Source organism: Hemiscyllium ocellatum, chromosome 10 (assembly GCF_020745735.1).
Source record: "Hemiscyllium ocellatum isolate sHemOce1 chromosome 10, sHemOce1.pat.X.cur, whole genome shotgun sequence".
Taxonomy (NCBI): domain Eukaryota; kingdom Metazoa; phylum Chordata; class Chondrichthyes; order Orectolobiformes; family Hemiscylliidae; genus Hemiscyllium; species Hemiscyllium ocellatum.
Window position 1 is genome coordinate 112840758 of NC_083410.1, and position 12104 is coordinate 112852861.

A 12104-nucleotide genomic window follows, 5' to 3' on the forward strand; every position below is an offset into this window, starting at 1 on the left:
AGAAAATGAATTAAGGATGCAAGCTGAATCCATTATTTTAATATTGTCAGCAACAAAATACCAACCACAATTGCAATTTAAGTGAGGCCTGATAAAATGGGTGTTTAGTTTAGTGTGTGGTGGAAGTCACGTCTAAGAGTTCAGTGCAACGTCTTAATAGGCCTGATGTCGATCAAAATGGAATTTTGACTAAGATCTTGATATCTTTATAGAAGTCTCTATTAAAGAATGAGAGTTATTCTATATTATATGATCCATCTCTCCTTCTATATTATCAATCTTGTACTGAAGGGGACATTCAATGACCCCCACCCCGTCCCTTCTGAATTCCTATTCTCAATGCTAGGAAGATATGATGCTTCTTGTAGACACTCTGAGAATTCTACTGTGCGATTAGCTACTACAGTGAGCTCTGTCACTCGTGTCTCTGATTTTTTTTTCTCTCTCTCTCTTTCCTGTGATGAAGTTCTCAACCTACTTAGCACTTCTTTTGTAGTCTTTATGATTTCGGTTAAAGTATTCAGTATGCTGATTGTCTTTCTAGTTTAACTATTAAATTCCCTTTGGCCCATATCTGATCATACAGTATGTCAAAAGGTACTTTACATCTTTTAGATTTGTGTAGCTAAACATACCCATTTACGACGGAAAGCTCTCATTAACTGATAAAGGCAATGCACTTAAAACTGTTTTAATTAAATTGGCATCTTTAGATTGCTACATTGGTGGCACGCTATCCAGCTAAATGCCTACAAGCAAAAAAGCTTCCATTCTGTTGAAGTGTCTGTTTCTGCAACAATGGAACTTCAGGAACTGAAGGGCAGTTGCTAAGTTCTGTATTAGAGAGTGCACTGTCTACTGTCCCCTTAGTAACACCCTGAAATAGGAGTTCTGATCTGTCAATCATGTTTCAAGCTATACATTTAAGTCATGTTTGTAATGAGCCTTCCCTTTTATCTTCACTGCCTCCAGGTATTTCCTGTTAATTTTCAGGACTTGAACTCAAGTTCATACTCTTCTATATTGCTTAATACCCAGTAAGACAGGTATACGAGGCAAGTAAACATTAAGCTTCCCTGCCTCCAGCTATTATTGTCAGTGTCACTAAAGTTTCTATGCTACAATTAGCACAAAAATATGCCTTCTCTATCAGGGTTACAGTTTCCAAACATTCTCTTCATTACTTTGTTTGTCGAATCACATGGAATTGAAGAAACCCTATACATTTTCTTCACCTTATTGCTGTCATGACAACAATTTGTTAAAATTTTGAGTGATATCAAAAGTATCTTGTTTGCAAGATAGAAATTCCTGGCAATATTTGGTATTTAAAATTTAAAGACAGATTTGAAGAAATCAAATTGTGTTGAAGCTTTCTTTGAGAATTGATGTTGCAAGCCTTTAATTAGTAGGAAAGCTCAGCAGGTCTGGCAGCATCTGTGGAGAGAAATCAGAGTTAATAAAAGAAATCGAGTGACCCTTACTCAGAACTCAGAACTTGAGAATTAATGGAATTCCTTTAACATGTAGCACAACAGTACCTTGGGAACAATAGGATTTAGTCTACTTCTGTATGTTTTAAATGTTGTTGACCTTCTTGGTACATTTGGCAAGGGGACACCCCCAAGAGGATGAGTTGATCTTCCTTGTTTTCTACCTTTCCATTGATCAATAAGCAGGGGTTGTATACCAGCTGGTTGCTCCTACTGTGTGGGAGTCAGTTACTGATGGTTTCCTTTTGGTCTGTGAAGGTTGGTTTCTCACTGTCTCAGTCTGGGTCTAATGTAGATGCCAGAACCTAAGGAGGAGACGTTAGTGGGAAACTTTTTTGGAAGGTAAAAAAAGTTAAAAGGTTTTAAGTACGTACTTGTTAGAATTTTCTCTTGAAAAAAGAACTTTCCTGTTGATTCAAGTTGGAAATTTTGCAATATTGATGCTATGTTGTCATTTAATATATGGAGTCATCAAAAACTTGGCCAATGCCATATAACAATATCTGTAACATAGGTGATTTTGCAGCATCGTATAGACCTGTACCTTGACTATGTATTTGATTGCTGTGTTGAATGAAATCTGTTTGAAGTGTTCTAGTTTTCAAATCTTTGAAGAGTCTATCTACAAGGCAGCCTTGAGGGATACAGGTGGCTCTGCATGTATCTATGCTGCCTTTTACCTTGAAGATGACAGAATAGTTTTTCTTTCTGGCCACTGCCTCAGAGGCTTCCCTATCTCAATAATTGTTGTCATAATAGAGTATTTTTGACAAGCAGAATAATCTAGTTACCAGTCTGACTGATAGTATGAATGTTTTACAATTGCAACAAGAAAATGTTTCTGATCAGCAAGAAGTTATCTAGCTGCCAAGGAATAGTGATGGCTGAGCTTTTACTGATGTTTTACTGTTCTTTGAAGCTGGGGTTTTTCCGGCAGCGTCTCCTTCGTGTTTATTTCGTAGTATTTGAGGAGAGGTGGTGGTGTAGTGGTCATGTCATTGAACTCGGGGCCCATATATGACTCCAAACTCTCAGAAATCTGGTTAACCCTTAAGTGCCCTGAGAGCAATTATGGATGAGCAGCAAATGCTGGCTGAGCTAGTGACACCCACAGCCCAGAAGACTTATTTTAAAAATTGCATACAAACTTTTCTTGTACAAGCAGATACTATTGACTTCAATATTGTCCTGCTGAGGACACTTTATGGTTACGGTAGGGGATTTTAACTTTTCAAACATAGACTGGGACGGCCATAGTGTTAACGGTTTAAATGGAGAAGAATTTAAGTGTGTACAAGAAAATTTTCTGATTCTTTTTGTGGATGTACCTACGAGAGAAGATGCAAAACTTGACCTCCTCTTGGGGGAAAAAAGGCAGGGCAGGTGACTGAGGGGTCTGTGGGGGAGCACTTTGGGGTCAGCGACTATAATTCTATTAGTTTTAAAGTAGTCATGGAAAAGGATAGACCAGATCTAAAAGTTGAACTTCTAAATTAGAGGAAGGCCAATTTTGACGATATTAGAGTCATAGAGATGTACAGCATGGAAACAGACCCTTCAGTCCAACCCATCTGTACCGACCAGATATCCCAACCCAATCTAGACCCACCTGCCAGCACCTAGCCCTCCTTCCAAAGCCCTCCTATTCATATATCCATCCAAATGCCTCTTAAATGTTACAATTGTACCAGCCTCCAGCACTTCCTCTGGCAGCTCATTCCATACACGCACCACTCTGTGTGCAAAAATTGGCCCTTAGGTCTCTTTTATATCTTTCCCCTCTCACCCTAAACCTATGCCCTCTAGGTCTGGACTCCTACACCCCAGGCAAAATACTTTGCCTATTTACCTTATCCATGCCCCTCATAATTTTGTAAACCTCTATAAGGTCACCCCTCAGCCTCCAATGCTCCAGGGAAAACAGCCCCAGTCTGTTCAGCCTCTCCCTAAGGCTCAAATCCTCCAACCCTGCCAAAATCCTTGTAAATCTTTTCTGAACCCATTCAAGTTTCACAACATCTTTCCAATAGGAAGGAGACCAGAATTGCACACAATATTCCAACAGTGGTCTAAGCAATGTCCTGTACAGCTGCAACATGACCTCCCAACTCCTGTACTCAATACTCTGACCAATAAAGGAAAGCATACCAAACGCCTTCTTCACTATCCTATCTACCTGTGACTCCACTTTCAAGGAGCTATGAACCTGCACTCCAAGGTCTCTTTGTTCAGCAACACTCCCTAGGACCTTGCCATTAAGTGTATAAGTTCTGCTAAGATTTGCTTTCCCAAAATGCAGCACCTTGCATTTATCTGAATTAAACTCCATCTGCCACTTCTCAGCCCATTGGCCCATCTGATCCAGATCCTGTTGTAATCTGCCCTCTTTGCTATCCACTACACCTCCAATTTTGGTGTTATCTGCAAACTTACTAACTGTACCTTTTATGCTTGCATCCAAATCATTTATGTAAATGACAAAAAGTAGAGGACCCAGCACCGATCCCTGTGGCACTCCACTGGTCACAGGCTTCCAGTCTGAAAAACAACCCTCCACCACCACCCTCTGTCTTCTACCTTTGAGCCAGTTCTGTATCTAAATGGCTAGTTCTCCCTGTATTCCGTGAGGTCTAACCTTGTTAATCAGCCTCCCATGGGGAACCTTGTCGAATGCCTTACTGAAGTCCATATAAATCACATCTACCACTCTGCTCTCATCAATCCTCTTTGTTCCTTCTTCAAAAAACTCAATCAACTTAATGAGACATAATTTCCCATGCACAAAGCCATGTTGACTATCCCTAATCAGTCCTTGCTTTTCCAAATATATGTATGTCCTGTCCCTCAGGATTCCTTCCAACCACTTGTCTACCACCAACATCAGGCTCACTGGTCTATAGTTCCATGGCTTGTCCCTACCTCTTTTCTTAAACAATAGCACCTAGTTAGCCAACCTCCAGTCTAAGATGATGTTTGCCTTGGTTATGTTGCGGATGTTCTCTGGGACTGATATCTGTATAGTGTGACCTGCAACCAGTGGGTTTGAATTACATTGTCAGTAGGACTGTATTCTGCAATAAAGGAATTCTATACAGATATGCCTGTCGCATTCCCAGATGGATAATTTATACTGGTATGATGGAGTTTGTTTTCTGTTCACATAAATAAGATTGCATACAAAATTTGAAGTTCTCAAGAGGGTCAGTAGTTTGTCATAACACCTTTTGAACATGGCCCTGTGCGTTTAGTTGTAGCTAAATTGCATACACTAAAAACCCAATCATTATGAGATAACTGTCTTCACTGTACTTGGGACATAGCTTTCAAATTATAGTGATGATATTTCATCAGTGTGTTTTCAACCACTTTACATTTATTAAATGTTCCAACCTAGATCTTTCAACCTCCAAGCAATATACAATAATGTGTGCAAAAAATGTGTAAATGTTCATAATTTTGCATGTTGTGAAGAAAATCATAAAGCTTCAGCGTATCAGATTAGTCTTTTGAGTACTTAAACTGTCCAACCTAAAGGCCTTTCTTTTGCAAAATAGCACTAAAACACCACTTCAACCAGTCAATGGGCAGGATCCTGTTATGGCAGCAGAGATCTTGCAGCTGACTGGAGAGGCTGTGATAGAGACATGCTGCTTCTTCTGGATGTTCGACCAAAGCACACCCCAGTCAGACTCTGGTGAGGCCATCAACAGGCCTTCAGCTAGAATTAAGATCCCAGGGGAGGCAGTCCCACATTTCAAGAGCAATTAAATGCTGGCAGTTCTTATATTTGTACTGCTGGAGGAGCATCCAGCACGGTGGCACAGTGGTTAGCACTGCTGCCTCACAGCGCCTGAGACCCGGGTTCAATTCCTGGCTCAGGCGACTGACTGTGTTGGAGTTTGCACGTTCTCCCCGTGTCTGCGTGGGTTTCCTCCGGGTGCTCCGGTTTCCTCCCACAGTCCAAAGATGTGCGGGTCAGGTGAATTGGCCATGCTAAATTGCCCGTAGTGTTAGATAGGGGTAATAATGTAGGGGTATGGGTGGGTTGCGCTTCGGCGGGTCGGTGTGGACTTGTTGGGCCGAAGGGCCTGTTTCCACACTGTAAGTCTAATCTAATCCCTGGAGTTCCAGGATCATGGCAATCCCAGGAACAAAATAAATGATTTGTTGATGTGAGGTGCAATGAATATAATAAATTGCCTTCTTAAAGCTTCTTACAGCAGAAGGCAGACCAAAGTTATAGCCTCAACGCGGACCAGTAAGCTGTTCGATTTGATATTACCTCATAGCTAGCACATTTGCATTATATCCAATGTCAATTCTGTGACCGTTGCAACCCTTAAGCCATCTGCCTGCCTGAACTTCCCACTGCACCAGCTACTTTATTGTGAGATATCTGGTAAAGGCTGTAGTGTCCTTCTTCAAAGCACTTATGCAATGTTCACTTCTCCAATAGTTTGTTGATGCATCAGAATAAAGCATCTCCTTAAATTCAACAATATCAGTTTTGATTTTGAATTAGGATTGTTTCTAATTCAGTTCAACTGTATCATAGATGGTTGGTAGATTCTTGACAAGCAAGTGGGTAAATGGTTGCCCGGAGTAGTTCAGTATTTAAAGTAATCAGAACAGCCATGATCATACTGAATACAGATGAGGCTTGAAGGACTGAGTGGTCTACTTCTGTTCCTAATTTGTTTGTTTAATAAAGGATTTGCAGCTTATGTATTAGTGAATGCTGAGGCTTCACTCTATCAATAATGGGAAGGAAATGGATTCACCTGCCATCACCCTCCCATTGCCCACCTAACATTACATCTTGGCCCTAATCACTATACTTATGACTAATCCATTTAATTTGAGGCAGTTATTTTGAATCAAACTATCTTCAGTATTCATGCTGAAAACTATTTAAGTGCTACTAGAGTTATCAAGAGAAGTATTTGCTCTCCTGTTTGAATTTTTGAAAGGATTGAAAAAGTGATGACAGGAATGGTGAAACTTTTAATTTATGAGAAAAGATGCACAGAATTTATGAAAACTTAATGTCAATACAAAGATTGGGAAAGTCACAGTCACAGATGTAAAAATGCTGAAAGGCATTGATAATATGCATGTAAATACATTATTTAACTTCTGCAGTATGAGTAGAACACAAGGAAGACTATTGAGATAATGAGCCTCAAGCAAGACATTTTAAAAAGTTTTACATGTGGTTATTTTCTTCCCTCAGATTAAATAAGCCGGCAAAAATTCATGATCTGAATTGAATATGATCTGATGTTTGCTTATTTGTATTTCCAATTGTTGATTTTTGTAATATATGTTTGGTAATGGAATATTTTTTACATTGCTGGTCCATATCATTTCAGAGTTTAAAGTTTTACTTTCCCTGGTTTTGTAAAGGATTGACTTTCCAGACAGTTCCAGAAGGATTCGAATGAGTAATGTGTTCTATGAATTTTATTGGCAGCATGATGTCAGGTATGTAGGCTGTTGACCACTAGTGTCAAGTAGCACATCCATTTAGCTGTTCACAACAACCAAGATACTGATCGTATCCAATCAGCCTGCACTTACAAACCTCACAACATGCCTGCTGTTCGACATGACTCTGCAATTGGACAACATTTGTTGGATAATCTTGAATGTGCAAGGAATTAAACTGATAATCAATTCAGATTTGTTAATCAGGCTTGCAGTGTCATATACTTGTGTGTAATAAAAAGCTGCATATACTGTTACATAGGACCCAGTTATTTGTAGACAGAAAGGAACTGTTCATCATTGCACATTTTCAATAGGAGACAGCTAATTACTGGTTCATTTCTCAGGAAAATGCCCAAACCAATCTGAGTCAACCTGCCTGGTTTAACATATAAATAAAGTTAGCTGTCAGTTAGCACTAATGGGTGCATTCTTTATGACAACCCCTCTACCAATCAAAGTCTATTTTGCTAACCAATTCTCTTGTCATGCTGTATAAGTGCTGGTTTTCCCCCATAAATTTATATTCTTGTGAAGTGTGTTAAGGAGTGAAAGGTAAAAAAAAACTTTACCAAAAGGTGACTTTCTTTTAGGAATACTCAAGATTTATATTAATGAGTATGGGAATAGTTTCGGAAAACGACATTGAGCAAAATGATTAGCCCTGATCTCGTACGGGCAAACAAGCTCAGGGGCTAGATGCCCTATTCCTCCTATGTTCCTATCTCACTTTGATTTTAATGCCAAGATTGGATCATTCAGCTACCCAGCTGAATATCTGACTGCTCCCAGGACAGTAACATTGATCAATGGTCAGCAGGAAAACAATCCTGCAATGGTCCTTAAATGATCTCCCATCCTATCAGTTAACTAATAATACGTTCATGAGTTGTTCACCATGTGATGATGCTTTGACTTTAAGAGATGTACTTTGTATCAACCTTTCTTCATTTAAAAAAAAGGACAGAGGTTCTGAGCTGTATGCTCAAAGCCAATAAACAGCTTGTGAGGCCTTGAGTTTTTTTTAAAAGTTAGAATAGAAGCAGCCTAAATGTGTGGAGTCACATTCCCATAGAAATAGGATTTTTAGTTTTGCTTCAGCAGTTGCTGGGGTCTTGAAGCTGGATGTGGAAGCTCTGATTCCTTTCTCTGGAACATTAGTACTGACTGACAGTTCAACAGCTAGGCTTTATTTCTCTTGCTGCTAGAATTGCGTATGAGACAATTGATTTTACTGAATTTGACTTTGCCAAAGGTGTGTTTATGGGATGTTAGTATTTTGGAACAGTTAGTTAGTAGTAGTTTTTATATATACACACACAATTTTGTTAAGTGTTGCGATAAAGATACAGGTACGCCAATTCTTTTGTTTTTGTTTTGTCTGTGTTTTAACTGTAGTGCAAAACTAAAATGTGTTTTGCTTAAAGTTGAGTAGCTTGACCAATCAAATTGCATCTGGAATGCAACACCTTTCACTTACCTTTAAAATAAGAGAAGGTTAAAGTCTAAGCTTTTTTTTAAATATATATTGAGATTTGGTCTGGTTCATAACAACTACATTCATCTATTACTATGTTAATAAGTAAATGTGATAAGTTTATATGTTTTTGCTATATCAAAATTATGTGGAGGAAAATTTACATTTTTCACAATCTGATATCATGATGCAAATGTCCACAAAAATTAAAATCTTTTGTGTTAGGAATAAAATTTTAAGAATTGAAAAGAATGGAATTAGATCATTGGAAGGTTGACTTTCAGTTGAAGGTCACTGTTTGAATTTCAGTCCCAGGATGCATTCTGGGGGGAGGATTTAATTATAGATTAATTCTAAAATTTCTACATATTCATCCTATCAATATATGTGATTGCGCAGATTTGGTTTTATAGTAAAACCAGTAAACTTTCTCACTCAGCAGGGTCAGAAAATGTGTGTGTTGGGAGAATGAAATTTCAAATCTCTGGAGGCGATATAGAAATCCTATTGTGCCATAAATGAGATAAAAAAAGATAACTACTGGTTGAAACTCCATAAAGAACAGACTTGATTTTTGCTTTGTGCGCATTTTGTACTTCACGTTATATAGACATATTTGATATCCATGGTACTATCACTGTCAAGTGGCGTCCATGGAATGCAAGTTATTAGAAATTATCTGTTTTGTGTTCAGCCGACTGCAATTCACAGTAACTCCAATTAACATAATTTTTAATTTATTATCCTTAATCACAAAAGTAGACAGACAGAGCAAGTTATTCCTGAAGTGTTGATGAGCAGTAGTTTATAATTAGCCAATTTTGACCTGATTTCTATTAGATTTCCTAAGGATAGAAGTTAACATTCTTATTTATTAAAGAAAGATGTTCTGAGATGTGGAGAAATTTCTTCATCCAGACAGTGGTAAGCTTGTGGAAATTGCTACCACGGAAATCAGTTGAAGCCAAAACATTGTATGATTTCCAGAAGGAGTTGGATATAGCACTTGGAACTAAAGGGATCGAAGGATAGGGGTAAAGCAGGAATAGGCTATTTAATTGAATGATTTGATAGGATCATAACGAATGGTCGAGCAGGCTCGAAGGGCCAAATGGCTAACTCCTGCTCCTACTTTCTATGTTTCAAACAACATTCAAGTGTCAGATGCCTGCCACAGATGCATCTGTCCATGAAGTGTTGGTAAGAGAGATCATCACACAGTTCTTGTGGAGACAAAGTCCCATCATCACATTGAGAATACCATCCAGCATGTATGTGGTACTTTCACTGAAATAAATAGAATTAATTTTGAACAGATCTAGCAACTCAACACTAGGCATCCATAGATGCTGTGGCTCTGCAGCAGAATTGTAATCCAACAAAATCAGCAACCTCATGACCTAGCATGTTCCCCACCCTACCATTGCCATCAAGCCAGGGGATCCATACTGGTTCATTGGAAAGGGAAGGAGCAGCATCAGGCATACTAAAAATGAGGTTTTGACCTGATGAAGCTATACATCGGGGCTAATTGCACACCAAACAGCATAAGCACCAAAAGATAGACAAATCTAAGTGATGCCAGAACAGATTAGTTCTAAGTAAACACAGCAGTCCTGATATATCCTGCCATAAATAGTGTGGACAACAAAACAGCTCACTGAAGAGGAGGATCTCAAATTTATCCCATCCTCATAAGGGGGGAGCACAACATTCAGTGCAAAACATAAGGCTGAATCACAAAACAATCTTCAGCCAGAAGTGCCAAGTGGGTGATCCAAAACAGCCTCCTCCAGAGATCCTCAGCATCACAGTTTGTAATCAACTTGATTCACTTTCCATGATAACAAGAAATGCTTAAATCATAGAATCCATACAGTGTGGAAGCAGGCCATTTGGCCTATCAAATCCACCAAGCCTCCAAGCAGCATCCTGCCCAGATCCATCCCCTACCCTATCCCTGTAACCCTGCATTTCCCATGGATAATCCACCTAACCTGCACATCTTTGGACTATGGGAGGAAACTGGAGCACACAGAGGAAACCCATCCAGACACGGTGAGAATATGCAAACACCATAAGCTAGTGGCTCAGGTATGTGTTTTACACAAAATGTAGCCCAAATCCAAGTGGTCACTTACTGCCTCATCAGTCTACTCTCGATCATCAGTAAGGCGATGGAACATGTCATCAGTGCAGTTGAGCAGCACCTGCTCAGTGATGCCCAATTGGGGTTCTGCCAGGACCACTCAGCTCCTGACCTCATTACAGCATTTGTTTAAAAATGGACGAAAGAGCTGAATTCCAGAGATAAGGTGAAAGTGACTGACCCTGATATCAAGGCTGTATTTGACCTAATAAGGTATCAAGGAATCCTAACAAAACTAGGGTAAATGAGAATTGGGAAAACTCTCTGCTGGCTGCTGTTACATCTGGCACAAAGGAAGATTGCTGTGATTGTTGGAGGTCAATCATCTCAGCTACTGGAGATCTCTGCAGGAATTCTTCAGGGTAGTGTCCTAGACCCAACCATCTTCTGTTGCTTCATTAATGACTTTTCCTACATCATAAGGTCAGAAGTGGGGATTTTCTCTGATGATTGCACAATGTTCAGCACCATTTGTCGCTCCTTGGATACTGAAGCGGTCCATGTTCAAATACAGTGAGACCTGTACAATATCCAATCTTGGGCTGAAAAGTTGCAAGTAACATTTGCACCAAATATGTGCCAGCAAGTGATCATCTCCAACAAGTGAGAATCTAACCATTACCCCTTGACATTCAGTGGCATTACTATCACTGAATTGCCCTACTAACAACGTCCTGAGGGGTTACCATTGACCAGAATGTCAACTGCATTTGCCATACATAAAATGTGGCTAGACTTCCAAGGCACAAGTTAGAAGTGTGATGGAATACTACCCACTTGCCTGGATGAGTGCAGCTCCAACAACGCTCAAAGCTTGATATCACCCAGGACAAAGCAGTCCGCTTGATTTGCACCACATCCCAAACATCCACTCCCTCCACCACTGATGTTTGGTGCAGCAGTATGTACTAACTACAGGATACACTGCAGAAATTACCCAAGGGCTCCTCTGGCAGCATCTTCCAAATTCATAACCACTTTCATCTGGAAGAACAAGGGCATGAGACAGAAGGGAGCATCATCTCCTGCAAGTTGCCTTCTGAGCCAATCACCATCCTGACATTGAAATGTATCACTGTTCCTTCAATGTTGTTGAATCAAAAGACTGGAATTCCTTCCCTAAGGAATTTGTGGGTCTACCTTCAGCACTATGGACTGTGGCAGTTCAAGAAGGCTGGCCTAGCCAACGATGACTACATCCCATGTATTAAGAATAACATTTTTAAAATTCACAAATGCTGTTTTCAGGAAGAATCATTACATACCGATCAGGGATAGTCAAAGTAGTTGGTTTATGATTTTTCTCAGATCAGAAATGTTTCCAAATATCTTCCTGGTCATATTCTGAGATCAGCTAACTTAGCACATTCAGACCTGGGACATTCATATTCTGCATAATGTGATACTACATTAAGAGGTACATTTGTGCATCAGGATATAGGCTAATTCTTTTCACTTTTATTTTGAAAATGTACAATTGTATTTCCAAATTAACTTG

At 39.5% G+C, this 12104-nt stretch overlaps 1 protein-coding gene across 1 annotated transcript in view; it reads left to right on the top strand.

Annotated features, from left to right (window-relative positions):
• The window catches only part of wdpcp (WD repeat containing planar cell polarity effector), a 124000-nt gene that overhangs the window by 89721 nt on the left and 22175 nt on the right, over positions 1 to 12104 (top strand). The window lies entirely within an intron of this gene.